Here is a 13,507-nt window from a genome sequence, read left to right on the forward strand (position 1 = left end):
TTGCTGAAACTTTGTGTTCGCCGTTTCCAGGCCAGGTAAACCGATAAAGCGTTTAATCCGCGAAAAATTTCCCATCACTGATCGTGGTTTCGTCCGTTCGAGTCGTCCCCACACAAGGGTCAAAGTTGTTCATGCTGACACGACGACGGAGCACAGCGGGCCAAAGAACATATACAAATACCTAATTGGTCCGCGCATACTGCGATTACGTGTGTAGGGGGTAGGAGTTTGGTAATTTACAAGGGATCGTCGTGTGTGCTGGTGGGGGGACAAAGATCGTCAAAAAGTTTACGGCACGAGACACGTAACCGATTTCGCGTTTCTGACAAAACGTAAAGAAGATCTTCGGGCGTTTGAGAAAGAAAAGTTTTGCAAATTCGTCGAGGTATCGCGAACACGGTTGCCGTAAACTAAGAACCATATGGACGTTGATCGGTGCAGAGGGACGACGACACGATTAATCGTGTGCCGGGTACATGTACGTGCGTAAACGAGAAATCGGACTCCGTATAGCGGTTGTCGGCTATGTCTACGACAAACAGAGAGAAGAGAATTCACGTTGGAGGTGATGTGCGACGAATCATGGTGTTCCAGCAGTTCGTGCTTTATTATATCTTCGTACAATGCACCGCCGCAATAATACCGCTGGCTCGTTTTGTTTCCGCCGATGACGTTTCTGCTTTCGCGTGCAACACTACGTAACAGAGAAATATCACTTCCCAGATACAACGTGGTACAATTCGTTTCTTATCGTTATACAGGACGTCCAAACGGTCGAAACACCAGGGGACACCTACGTTTCGCTAGAACGGCCGTGGCGTCCACCGTCGATGCGTTTACTGGGACTTAGAGCGAGACTTAAGCGTTATCTCAAGCGAGTATGCATGGATTTTGGTTTCGTAAAAACAATGGTCGCGGTACGGTGTCTATATACCGTCGGCACAAAACAGGAAACGATCGAGTCGAGCACGAAATCCTCGATGTCAGATTAAATCCTTTATTTTAAATTTAAATCAATTGCATCCGCTAAAACGAGATCGAAAGATATTTTTAGGTTTGTTTTCTTTGTTGTTGATGTGTGCCTGTTTTGTGCAGTTTCGTTCACTATATAGCGTAGTAGAATCGTTAGTAATGTGAAATTAATCGCACATACCAGATAGTCCATTACATTATTCTACTTACATATGTATATATATATAATCGATAAACCTCTAAATTTCGTGTAACATTCACATATACTTCTCTTCGACATATTTTACAACGCCTTACAAAATCTAAACACGCCTTACTAAACGCTAGTAGACACGTACCGAGAATGTGGATAGTTTCGCGGCGTCACTTTGTCGCGATTCCAATTTCTACGTGTCGCGCGATGAAACGGAACGCGAAACCGCCGAATCGAATGTCGAATGGCGCAAAGCTATGTACACGTACAAAATTATGTACAAAACGGGACGTAAACGTCGCACTTGTACCACGAAATCAGAATACAAATTGAACTGTCTGGCCAGGGAATCTCGGTAAACGAAAAATTCTGATTATTTCTCATGCGTTGCTGATTTTTAAAAGGATTTGATACAGCAGCGGTTGGCCTGCTCTCAATTCTCAAGACTGAAATTACAGTGTATAATTACTAACATGAAATAAATTTTATTTACGATTTGGGCCGGATTCGAAAACAGCTTTGCTCGCTGAACCTAGCCTATTCACCCTGTTTCAGTATTCTATCTTTATGTACACGATAATTTTCTCTTTCTACTTGGTAAATAAAAGAAAATAAAAAATAAAATCAATATAGTGTAGTAGGCCATTGCAAAAATTTATTTCGAAAAATAAGTCGTTTAATAAAATGCCTCAAACTGTCAATGTAAATGTAGCTCGTACTTTGTCGTAGAAATAAATTATTACACTTAATTACTACTTTTTATTATAAGTGGTCGTTTAAAAAGTGTGGGGAAAAAGAATGCAAAAATATTCAAACATTTTTCTTTTTACCTTATTACAACCATCGCCGTTTTATGGATGGTATTTCTCGTAAGAACGTCTAAACACAAACACTTCATGCGCTATAAGTATCTAAGAAATGCTGGATGTGAAACTATAACATATGCAAAATTTTAGAAGTATCGTGTAGGAAATGACAAATATTTTTTAAACGTGCAACAGACTTGTTATGTACCTATGATCAACAATAAGTAGTTTCTATTGCGTGAATTCTATCTAATAGTACTATATCGTACAAAACATTTTTCCAAAATGAATTGTTTAATTGTTCGTTATTTTTTCTAAGAAGGGTACAGAACATCGGATCACAATTTTATTTTGTTTACTCGGTGCCCAATTACTGCGTTCCACATTTCCGTTTGCACATTAGGAGGAAATAATTTGCTTCTACGTACATAACTGTGTTTATTAATTAGTGAGGAGCTCCTAAACGTACCTGCACGAAAAAAACGGGCCCAATAAGTTTTCGTAGCACGACAAATATAGTTAAAATAACATTTTTTCTTCCTCGCTGCTTTCGTACCTGGAAATGTATTTTTCATACACACCGGAAAAGGTCGAAGAAAACAAGCGTAGCATAATTTTTACGTAGAGAAAGGTACATATAACGAATCACAAAATTCTGTCGATTCATAAAAACGTTAGAAAGACGTAATTTATGTAACAGAGGATCACAGATAGAAATGTTTGAATATTCTTGCGTCGTTTCTTAGATGATCGAAACAGACAATTTGTGGAGAAAGGAAATGATATTAAAATATTATCTCGATAAAAGTCAAAGGTATATTGAATAGAATAAATAGAGATAAAAGTTGTGCATTTGAGTGTTGGAAATCATGAATTCAGTTCATTTTTAGTGACTATCATTTTCTATATTATTCGAGTAGGCCTTGAGAAGTTCGCCAAATATTATACGAAGCATATTTCACCAACAAAATCTTCATTGTTATCATCTAAACTAGAGAGTGTCTATACAAACAGCTAAGCACGAATCAAATATTGTTCAGTTCTCTAGCGACTTACGAAGTTTCACTAAAATCGATGTGTAACGTTACCTTGTAATTTCCTTATTAGTCTACCTTAGGCATAACACTAACATTCTGTTCTAACTATTTGTTAAAGTTTCTTAGACTAATTTTCGAACGGTAGAAGTATTTTTCAAGAGGTCGTTTCACCCTTAAGAACCGAAAGTTAGCCAATAATAACATTCTGCTTGTATCGAATTAATTTATAAATTAGTAAAATTCCAAAAAAAATCAGAATATAAGATTACTGATATTCGTAATGCACTGTTTATTTTTGCAAATTTAGGTTAAATGGAAAGTGAATCGAATGTTGTTTCGCGTGACGATCGATTGTGAAATTAGCGTCACGATCGAAGATTGCTTGACAGTTTTTGATCACGTATCGCGTGAACGATTAACGTGTTTCAGGTACGAGGGAAGTAGAACGTTTACATTACAATAATTGTTACAGCGATCGTCGTTGTTGCATCCGCATGAAAACGACTGGTCGAACTCCCTGAGAACGTATTAACGTGTAGGCTTGCGAAACATAATCAGTGCGAACAAAGAACGTAGGATTCATCGCACTTTGCTACCCTCAGCTGCATGTTAAGAGATATTTGCAAATTCGGTGACATTCGTCGTTGGATTCGAAGAAATTACGCTCGAGGATGCACGATGCCCGTGACTAGATGCGTATGATTTTAGATTAAACAGGGACACTCGTACGATACTCGATCGTTTTGCGAAAGAAAAGACAAATTGCATTGGAAAGATTAGAATACTCGATTGGATTTATGTTTAAGTTTACCGAATGTTTTCTTCTATTCAAAGTTGCCAGGTGTGATTAAAACTTTGACCGTTTGCAAATTAAATTATATGGGAATATTGGAAATTTAATTTTTATGTGGAAGAAGATAGATAAATAGATTTCATTGAAAAATAAAAAGTTTGGGAAGTAAGCGATCCTCGATGTCTAATAAATTCTAATACTGTGATATATAAGTGAGTAGTTAGTTATCTATTCGTGTGGTTAAATTTTGAATGATTAATATTTGTGTTTAATTGTATCACTAGAGAAATGAACGTTTCTTTCCCAAAAAGTCGATCGAGTGACCGATCCGAGTACGCATCGCGTCGTGCAGGAGATGAATATGATCCATAAAGTCAAAACTCATCCGCGTGTCCCGACCAATCGGTCGATCGACAGGGAATGCGAGTTATGCATTGACCAAAACCACAATGCAAGAGAACTAGTATATGTGTGTCGGTCAAAAAGGAAAGCTTCAACGTTTGCAAAGATGTCCTTCATGCAGGTGAGGGTATAATGAGGGGTGTAACAAAAGCTTCTTTACGACAAAAAACAGCAAACAACATTCCAACACATGTTGTAACGAAAGGTGCATTCCTTACGTAACTCGATCGCAATATTACTGTCTATCAGTACAAGGTGACCAACCCGGCGTGAATAAATAATAAAAAGAAATAGATAAATAGACAGAAAGAGAAAGATAAAGATTACTTAAAGAAAAGAAAACAGAATGAGAAGGAGATACACAAGTTGTCCCACTTAACTTGACTCGTCGACTAGAAAAGCAACTACGCAAGGATCACGAAAGCATTGTATGTTGCATGAATGTTTATTAACAAACATAGATATCTTATATTTCATAGAGACAAATTTAACGTAATGTTGAAACTCCACCTAATGCTAGAACGTTGAATGAAAATACAGCGTGTCCGGTAAAACGTAGTATTAACGGGCAGAGAGGCTGATCGTTCGTGAAAAAGTAAGTCGAAAATGTGGAATAAAAGTTTTCTGTGGGAGGCTCCGTTTCGGAGAAAAATGATCCTGAAAAGTTTTGGAGCTCGCGTACGATTTGGCTAACTTATTTGTCCATTACTGATTGTAACTATCTAAATAATAGCAACGTTGACGATCGTACAATGTTTACAGATATCAACACAAGTAGAATTAATAAGCACCGAGCGTCGAGTTTTACTCAATAGCGCGCCCCAAACGTTTTCAAAATCGAGTTTCTCCCAAACGAAGCCTCGCACGAGACAACTTCATTCTACATTTTGGTTTCATTTTTTCGCAAAGAATCGTCCCACGATCGTCGATCCCGCATTCTACGGGACACCCCACCTACAGCTCCATTTAAACTTCAAGATCGATGGTTTCAGGTACTCATGATCTGCGTCGCAAGTTCGATATCATTGTTTCATCGTAGCAAGGGAGATGTATCGGGTGTTCAAGTGAAATGGGGCACCCTTTATACGTTCAGATAGAAAGAGATCGAGAGAAATGTAAAAAGAGGGGAAAATAGAGAAACATGCATACGCGCCGTGGACTCGAAAGCGCCGACTAAAGCGTTTTGTTACACCGCTCGACTACTCAACTCCGCCTTCTTTTTGTCTGTTTTGTAAATCTCACGTGTACAGATCACGCGATTGCGCTTAATTATCCTGCCGGCAGTGGATCTGCCCCGCCTTGTCGTTTCGCTGCGTTGCACGCGACATTCGTGAAACGAAACAAGTCGCAAACTTCGAAACTCGTCAGCCGGTGATTCAGAACTCACGTCGATGTCGAAAATGCTAACGGGCTCGTATTGACTGTCTCGACGTGACAGTATCTGCCGCGATTTCCGTGAATCGTGAATTCACGGCTGATTAAAAGACAGGTAACGAGCAAAAACGTGCGGGTCTACCTGTATCCGTGTTCGTGTTCGTGTTATATCGTTTCCGTGTACGTGTATGGTGTTGCATTTTATACGTGTTTATAAAGAACGCAACAAAATTTTATCGTAGAAATAAAAATGAGGGAGTCGAGGTGATTCTTCATGAGAAGTCAATAATGCACTGGAAAAGTTTTCTCGCGAGTCGTTTCCGTTTCGAGTAAATTGATCATGAAAATCGTTGAATCGATAAAGAGTTTACATGGATCGTCATTATTTAATAGTCTGGTGTGTCAAGTTAACTATTTCGTTAAGCGATAAATTGTTGAAAGTATCGCGACAGGCTTAACATCTAATTTTGATACGACAACGACGGAAATACTTTCAATAATTTATTAGTTAATAAAGTAGAATTCAATGAAATATAATAGTTAGCTCGAATCATTGTTGTAGCTGATGTTGGATTTTTGAGGTAATTTTCTTGAAAATGAAACCTCGTATGGGAAAACTTTGTCCTATAGTTTTTACTTATTTTTGAATGGGGAATCACGTCCAGGTCGATTGTACTACGAGTCATGTCACATCTTGATGGGTATTGCTATGTTACGTGAAATGACAATTCGGTTGACAACGTATTTTTATATCCTTCGAATTTGCATTTATTTGTAGTATCGAGAACATAAGTATGGAATTTTAACTGTTTCAGTTTCACAAATTTTTGAAGAATATTACAAAGGAAATACATTATCTTGTAAATATGAATACATACACAAAAGATGTTGTTTTTTGGTGAAAAATTCTAGTTTCAAATTTAGTAAAGTGAATTTAATCTGTCTTTTATTAATATTTTGGTAATATAGTCAATGTTTCAAAATTATTAAATGGGAGGTAATTGAAATTCTGAATAATATAATAATAATACTCTGAATAATTCTTATCATATCGATATATTATTTACCGTTAAGGTGATAAATATTTAAAAATATGTAAAACTAATTCAAAATCTCAAAAATCATTGACAATGGATTGTTTAAATGTAATACAAATTCGTTCTCAATATTATTAATGAATGCCAGTATGTTCGAAAAGTAATAAAAAAAAAGAAAATAATAGGAGGCGTTAAGGCGAGCAGTTTGATATGGAACAGCTTGCAAGCTAACGCGCGTGTTATGCAATGCTGGGTACTGTTTGAAATAATCGTCTGTGTGGAATAATTTTCACAATCGTATCTGTCATGTATTTTCAGTATTTGCAAATGTGAAGGAACTATTTATTCGAAAACGAAGCCAACGAAACTTGATAAACATGATACAAAATAAGTTATTGAAAATGATTCTGTGATATAAATATTAAATGTCGAGAGTTATCAAATTTTCGTTAATTTACAGTTTTTTAAACTTCCGCATAATTTTCAATGTATTGGGCAACTAGAAGGCAAAAAGAACATAGCTATTTCAAAAATGTACAGTCCATATAAATCATTATTCGAAACAATTGGTAATATATACCGTCTGATAAAAAAAATGTGATTTTCATATTTACACTGCTTCAATTGTATCCATTTACCCAGCACCGACATTATGTTGCTACAAAATTCCAAATAAAATATATAGATCGTTTCATCCGTATATATCTTATCACAAAATCATCTTTTCCCATGCTACTCGAGATAAACACATTAAACAACGAATATATTTTATGTAAATATATATACATATATAAACATACGTATACGTGAAGCGGAAGAGGGGATGGTATACATCGTGTTTGTGTGTTTACGTTTGTGCGTTTAAAGTTTTCAAATATCTATAGAATATACCGGATTATATACATTTATATATCATAGAGAGGAACGAATGGCGTTAAAAAAAAAAAGAATTGCAAATCGAAATCCGGGTGAACATTCCCATGCGCGAGTATCTATTCCGTTCTCGCGAGATGCTATTTCATTAACAATTTCGTAGAAATGCCGTTTAAAACCAATATAGCAAATTCGTGATAAGATTGTTCGCTTCGCGTCGACGTCACGAATGTAAATCGTGTCGGTAGTTTTGTTTTAACGATAAAAATTAATGTCCCACGGTAAAAGTTCGCGCGAAGCCGCGTTTCCACGCGTAGAACGCGCGACGTAGAACGCACTTGAACCACTTCAAAAATGGTCGCTTTCAATGGGACAGCGCGGACGACTCGAATGTTCGCGCAAGTTGTTTGAAAAAAAATACCTATTTGTTATTCTGTGTGTCGCGAACATTAATCCATCCATGTTTCAAAACGTACGAACGCGTTATGTCACCTGTATGAACTATTCAGTTTGAAAATGGTACGAATCCTCTTCTCGATTCTGCACGTTGCCTACATATTTAATACACTTTAATTTATTAGGTGCGACATAAAGCAAAAATTTTATGAATAAAAAATATTCCTTTCTTTGCTTCGTTTTATCGATTTTATCAAATGTCACATCAATAGCAACCATTTATGAAGATCGATTTGTGTTCTACGCCGCGCGTTACGCGAGTGGGAACGGGATTAAGGCCAAAAAATGGCGCTCGATTAAATTTTGTTCCGCGCGTTGCACGTGTGGGAACGTGGCATAACACAAATACATGGGGTACTGTGAAACAATATCTATATTAAGCTGAAAAATGAATAATTTTGATTTTTATATGCGTGACTGTTCAAGTACAGAGAAAGAAATTCAAATTCACTGTGGAAACAGAAAATTTTTCATCCTCTCCGCGAGATTTCTTTCCTCTAAATTCCTATTTCTCTCCTCGGTACGTGAAGCAGTAAATCAGTTTGTGAATTTGGTTTCAGAAGTTGTTTGTACTTGTAATTGAAATTTTTGTATGTGTTTTCGTTATTAAAGTGTGTACGTGTGTGTGTGTGTGTGTGTACGTGTGTATGCCGGGAAACGCGTGAAAACCTTCTTCTATTGGCTTTGATTGATTGAACATTCGATTAACTTCTAAATGCAAGCTGATTTTATTGAACGGAAACTTGGTTTACACCTACTGGACATGCAATTCAACATGATGTCGGACTATTACATACTGTGTACTCTTTAGAGTTCGTTAGCGAGTAATCAAAAGATTTTTTTTGCAGGTAGACGCGGCTCGAATAAATCGTGGCTGGCTTAATTTCAGAAGTCTGCATCTTGCTCCGCGTTCTGGTGGATTAGTCGCTGAATTTATAGCGTTATCCCATACTCAGTATAACATACTTCGTTATAGAATTAATAATACTTTCCGAATTAAGAGAATTCCCGACTTAAATTTTTAATTCCTTAATTCACGGCTATCTTCGCGCTATATTCTGCTGGATAACGTCTGCGATAGATGTTTGTATAATTTATTATATAATTCAGATGTATTATATGGTACGTAAAACGCTTCAACGATAATTAACTTCGCGTTGAAACAATTTCAAGTGAGTATATATATATAGTTATCAACGGAAAAATTGGGTTTAAATAGACACGTATTTAAATAATTAAGTAGAAATACATTTCAATGTTGCCATGTTGCTTAGGCTGCTGTTTTATTAGTAAATGAATTAGTATCGTTATCGTAAGAAACCAATACTGCACACAATAACTTTATAAATGAAAACGCATAATGAGATAACTATCGCTTACAATGTAAATTGGTGTTTAATTCTTCGATCGTCGTCTCGATGAAGCGAATCGTGGGATCCTTCATCTTCCGAGACATCGAAATTAAAGAGACCCTCGGATAAACTATCTGCGTTGACCCAGTTTCGGGTTTTTCGGTAATTCAATTCCCAGTACATCGACATTCGATAGAATTCCATCATTTCGTATTACTTATCGAGATTCATGAAATACCCTATTTACTCGTATTCTATTTTAGGATGATTACGGGATACCGAAAGCCATGGAGTTCTGATGCCAATGAAACTACAAATCTCAGTCAAAAGTAACTTCTAATACTCCTTCCACATCGATTGGTATAAATTAATAAGAGAAGACAATTTCGAAAGACAAACCTACTCGTACGAATTAACAAAGGTTCCTTTTACTAGAGAGCACAGGATGTCACGATTGCTGTGATCGTAGAAGAACGATGCAACGAACGAATTTAGGAATTGTTGCGGAAATTAATATTTTGTATCCTGGCGCCAAGATATCGCCCCGTTTCAAGTCGTCACACAAACATCTGGACGGAGAGGGTTTTCGAAAGGGATTTATATCCTTTAAATCAGTCACAGAGTCTACATCATCCTAGACTATTTACGTTCCGCCTACAAAACTTTTATAAAAACAAGTCACCTTGTAAGAAGATGATAGAACGAACTAACAATGTCGTAGATAATAATGAGCGTATTTGGGAACACGTGTTGATGAGAAAGTCAGAAATTACTGTCAGATACTATGTAAATTTTTCTTAATAGATGGAGAATACGAGACTAACTCAAGAACACAAAAGGAAAAAAGAAACTATATGATAGATTTATAGTCTTATGTTCCAACAATCCCTTGTAGCAGTAGACCTATAATACCTATATAACTACCCGTTTATTTAATAGTATAGAAGCAATAGCTAGACAATTTAATAGAATCTTGACTTCAAGATTAACAACACCATCCTAATGCAATTTTTTACAAAATCATTAGCAAGAGCCACTGCATAGTGTTCTAAATATTGCACGATGTACGCACGTGGGCTATAAAGCTTCAACTACATTTATACAACATATCCACGCGTTAATAAACATTCTGTATGAACGTACAATCAAGATTTTCGTTCCCTTAAATTTAGGCAATTTTATTCATATATCTGAGAACACTTAATCTACATAATTGTAAACACATCTTAATCTACTCGTAAATTCCCAAAGCATTTTACACAGGGTGTTCGGCCACCCTTGGGAAAAATTTTAATGGGAGATTCTAGAGGCTAAAAAAAGACGAAAATCAAGAATATCAATTTTTTGATTGAGGCTTCGTTAAAAAGGTATTAAAAAATTTCAAATCATTCGGGAAAAATTATTTTTATTTGCGAGGTTCAATTACTACCACTTTTGGTCAATAGACATGCTCCCGAAATCCTACCCACTATCGAGAAAAAATTCAAATAGCTGACTAAATTTTTCGACAAAAAAAATTTGTTCAAATCGTTCTGGAAAAATTATTTTCAGTTGCAGGGATAAATTGTAAACATTTTTGGTGAATAGACATACTCGCGAAATTCTACGCACTTTCGAGAAAAAAATTCAGGAAGGAACGCATTTCGGCGAAAAAAAAATTTGAAATCGTTCTAAAAAAAATTATTTTCAGTTGCGGGGGTCAATTACAATCATTTTTTGTGGATACATATACCCCTGAATTCCTATGCACTTTCGAGAAAAAAATTCTTTAACGAAAATATGTCTGACCATACGTTGACATGTTTCACTGAAATTTGATGCGTATCTTTAAAAAATCATAACTTCTGGACGGATTGAAGGATTTTAATGATTCAAAATTTAAATAATGCGTATTAATGGGGCTCTAGGGCCCTAAAAAAATGGGGCAAAAAAATACATTGGATGTAAGGTCTACTCTTACTTTAACGTTAATAACTTGTTAACGAAGCCTTAATCAAGAAATTAGTATCCTTGATTTTCGTCATAGTTTGCCCTCTAGAATCTCCCATTAAAATTTTTCCCATGAGTGGTCGAACACCCTGTATAACAGTATCTATTTCGGCAAGTCTTGCATCGTTCGATTACGCTAGTTGAAGTTTCGCTAATAGAAATTTTAACAATTGCAGAGCACCGAACTAAATCTCAAAATTAGATTGCAATTCCTCCAGGTCTAAGCGTTAATTTCCAATAATTATAAAAAAGGCCAATGAGCTAGAGTTTAATAGACAGGTACACGACGTTGAACGTTGCTAAAATTGTAGAATTGGAAAATAGTATTAGAAAGCACGTCGTCTAAAATTCGACGCAAAGACAATGGCCAGCAAGGATACAATTACCATGGAACTCGTTGGTGAATAGAAAATTCGAATGCACGGCTATTCTATCAATAATGCTAACGAATCTAATTGTTTAGGTAAACGTTCCCCGATATCTGTACAAAGGAACAGTTTGAAACTGACTAAATTCCAAATGCAAAGCTCGACACCGACGCGGCTGAAGTTCGGAACGATAACTGGGATAGATTTTACAATCGAAACTTGGATCTTAAATTCGGGGACTCGGAGTCGGGGCTTATAAGTTGAACTATCGACAGTTCGGAGACGCTATCTAATTGTTTAACTACGTTACATCGTGACACCAAATATATTCCGCCATGAATCAAAACATCAAGGCTCCTCGCAAAGTACACGGTAAGCCATCGTACGAATCGTCTCCTTCTGTGTTAAACTTTCCGTGAAACTTTGTGTGAAACTATGTATATTTTACAGAACTATTTAGACGACTTGCTGAGTTCGAATGTAATTCCATTCGAATCGTTCTCGGTCGCCAAATAGAAGAGTAGATGCATGAAACGCTACAGAAGCTTCTCGAGAATCGGGTACATATGAGAAATTGAGCGTATCTGAAGTAAGTGATCCACCCATAAAGTGAAATTTCATGCTTGGTCTTTGTTAAAAGACGACTAGATAATTTTTAAGTCTTGTCGAAGGTTGTACGCAAAGTATCGCGTAATAAATAAATTAGAAATATCAATTAATAAGGATAATATTTAGGGAAAATAGTTTCTTCAACAATGACCCTCTAAGGAAGCATTTCCAGGCATGTGTGTAATAGAATTTGCTTAAACTTTAGTTTGTTATATAATCTCAGGTTATATAATATCATTGGGAAGTAGTAAAGACTAGAGACCAAAGATCGAGTATACGGAAATTGGAGAAATGGATATTTTAACAGTTTAACAAACGATAAATATGTTTATAGGACTTTGAATATTGTTATTCTATACTACTAGCGGATCTTTTATACCGCGTTTGATCATTCCGCAAGCTGAAGCATCTATAGATCATCCAAATAACGACCATATTTCGGAGGATAAGAAAAATATTAATACTAACAGAGATATCTTTCTGTGGCAAGTTTAGTTGCAAGTAGAAGCCTGAGGAATATTTCCAAGTTACTCTAATTTTGTTTAAACTGTTGCTATTAACTTACACTGCATGCTCTCAAGATTTTTAAGCAGACTATAAGAGTACATTGTTTATAGATCACAGTGCGCTATGATAGAACCGACAATATTAATATTGTTGTCAATGAATTGTACATTATTATCCTATGTAGTCTTCTAAGAATTAAAATCAAAAGTGAGTCTGTATAGAACTCGACTAGAAAAGCATTATGTACACGATTCGTTGGCAAGAATAAAATTTACGTAAAATAAAAAATAATAAGAAACCTAAATTTTAAAATATTGTGTACATCAGTGAGTGTAAAGTGTCTTGTATTACACTTAAATAAATAATTAAATTTTCTTTTAAACCGGAATTCCAAGTGAACGAAAAAAAATTCTACAAAAAAAAGATATTTTATATACCTCGCTATTCAGCTATTATATTATTTATTTAGAGTTATATTGACGAAAACATTCGATATATAGCATGTCTCGTTTAACTATACACGTACAATTGTTTCTGGAATTATCGAAGATACAAAAATAGTATTAGAAATTATACGATTTTGAAATCTTCCATAGTTTGAGAAATAATCGTAAGTATTCATTAAATGTTTCCAAATAATAGAATATTCATCATAAAACAATTAATACGTCTCCAATACAACTATTTTCGAACTTCGTATTCTAATCGATAACAACGACACGGCTATGCACTACCATTT

At 35.7% G+C, this 13,507-nt stretch overlaps 1 protein-coding gene across 5 annotated transcripts in view; it reads right to left on the reverse strand.

The window, feature by feature from the left end:
* The window catches only part of LOC122396921 (peripheral plasma membrane protein CASK), a 236,356-nt gene that overhangs the window by 13,782 nt on the left and 209,067 nt on the right, over positions 1–13,507 (reverse strand). The window lies entirely within an intron of this gene.

The sequence above is a fragment of the Colletes gigas genome, unplaced genomic scaffold (assembly GCF_013123115.1).
Source record: "Colletes gigas isolate AHSC1104 unplaced genomic scaffold, ASM1312311v1 Colletes_gigas_Sc00008, whole genome shotgun sequence".
Classification (NCBI taxonomy): Eukaryota; Metazoa; Arthropoda; class Insecta; order Hymenoptera; family Colletidae; genus Colletes; species Colletes gigas.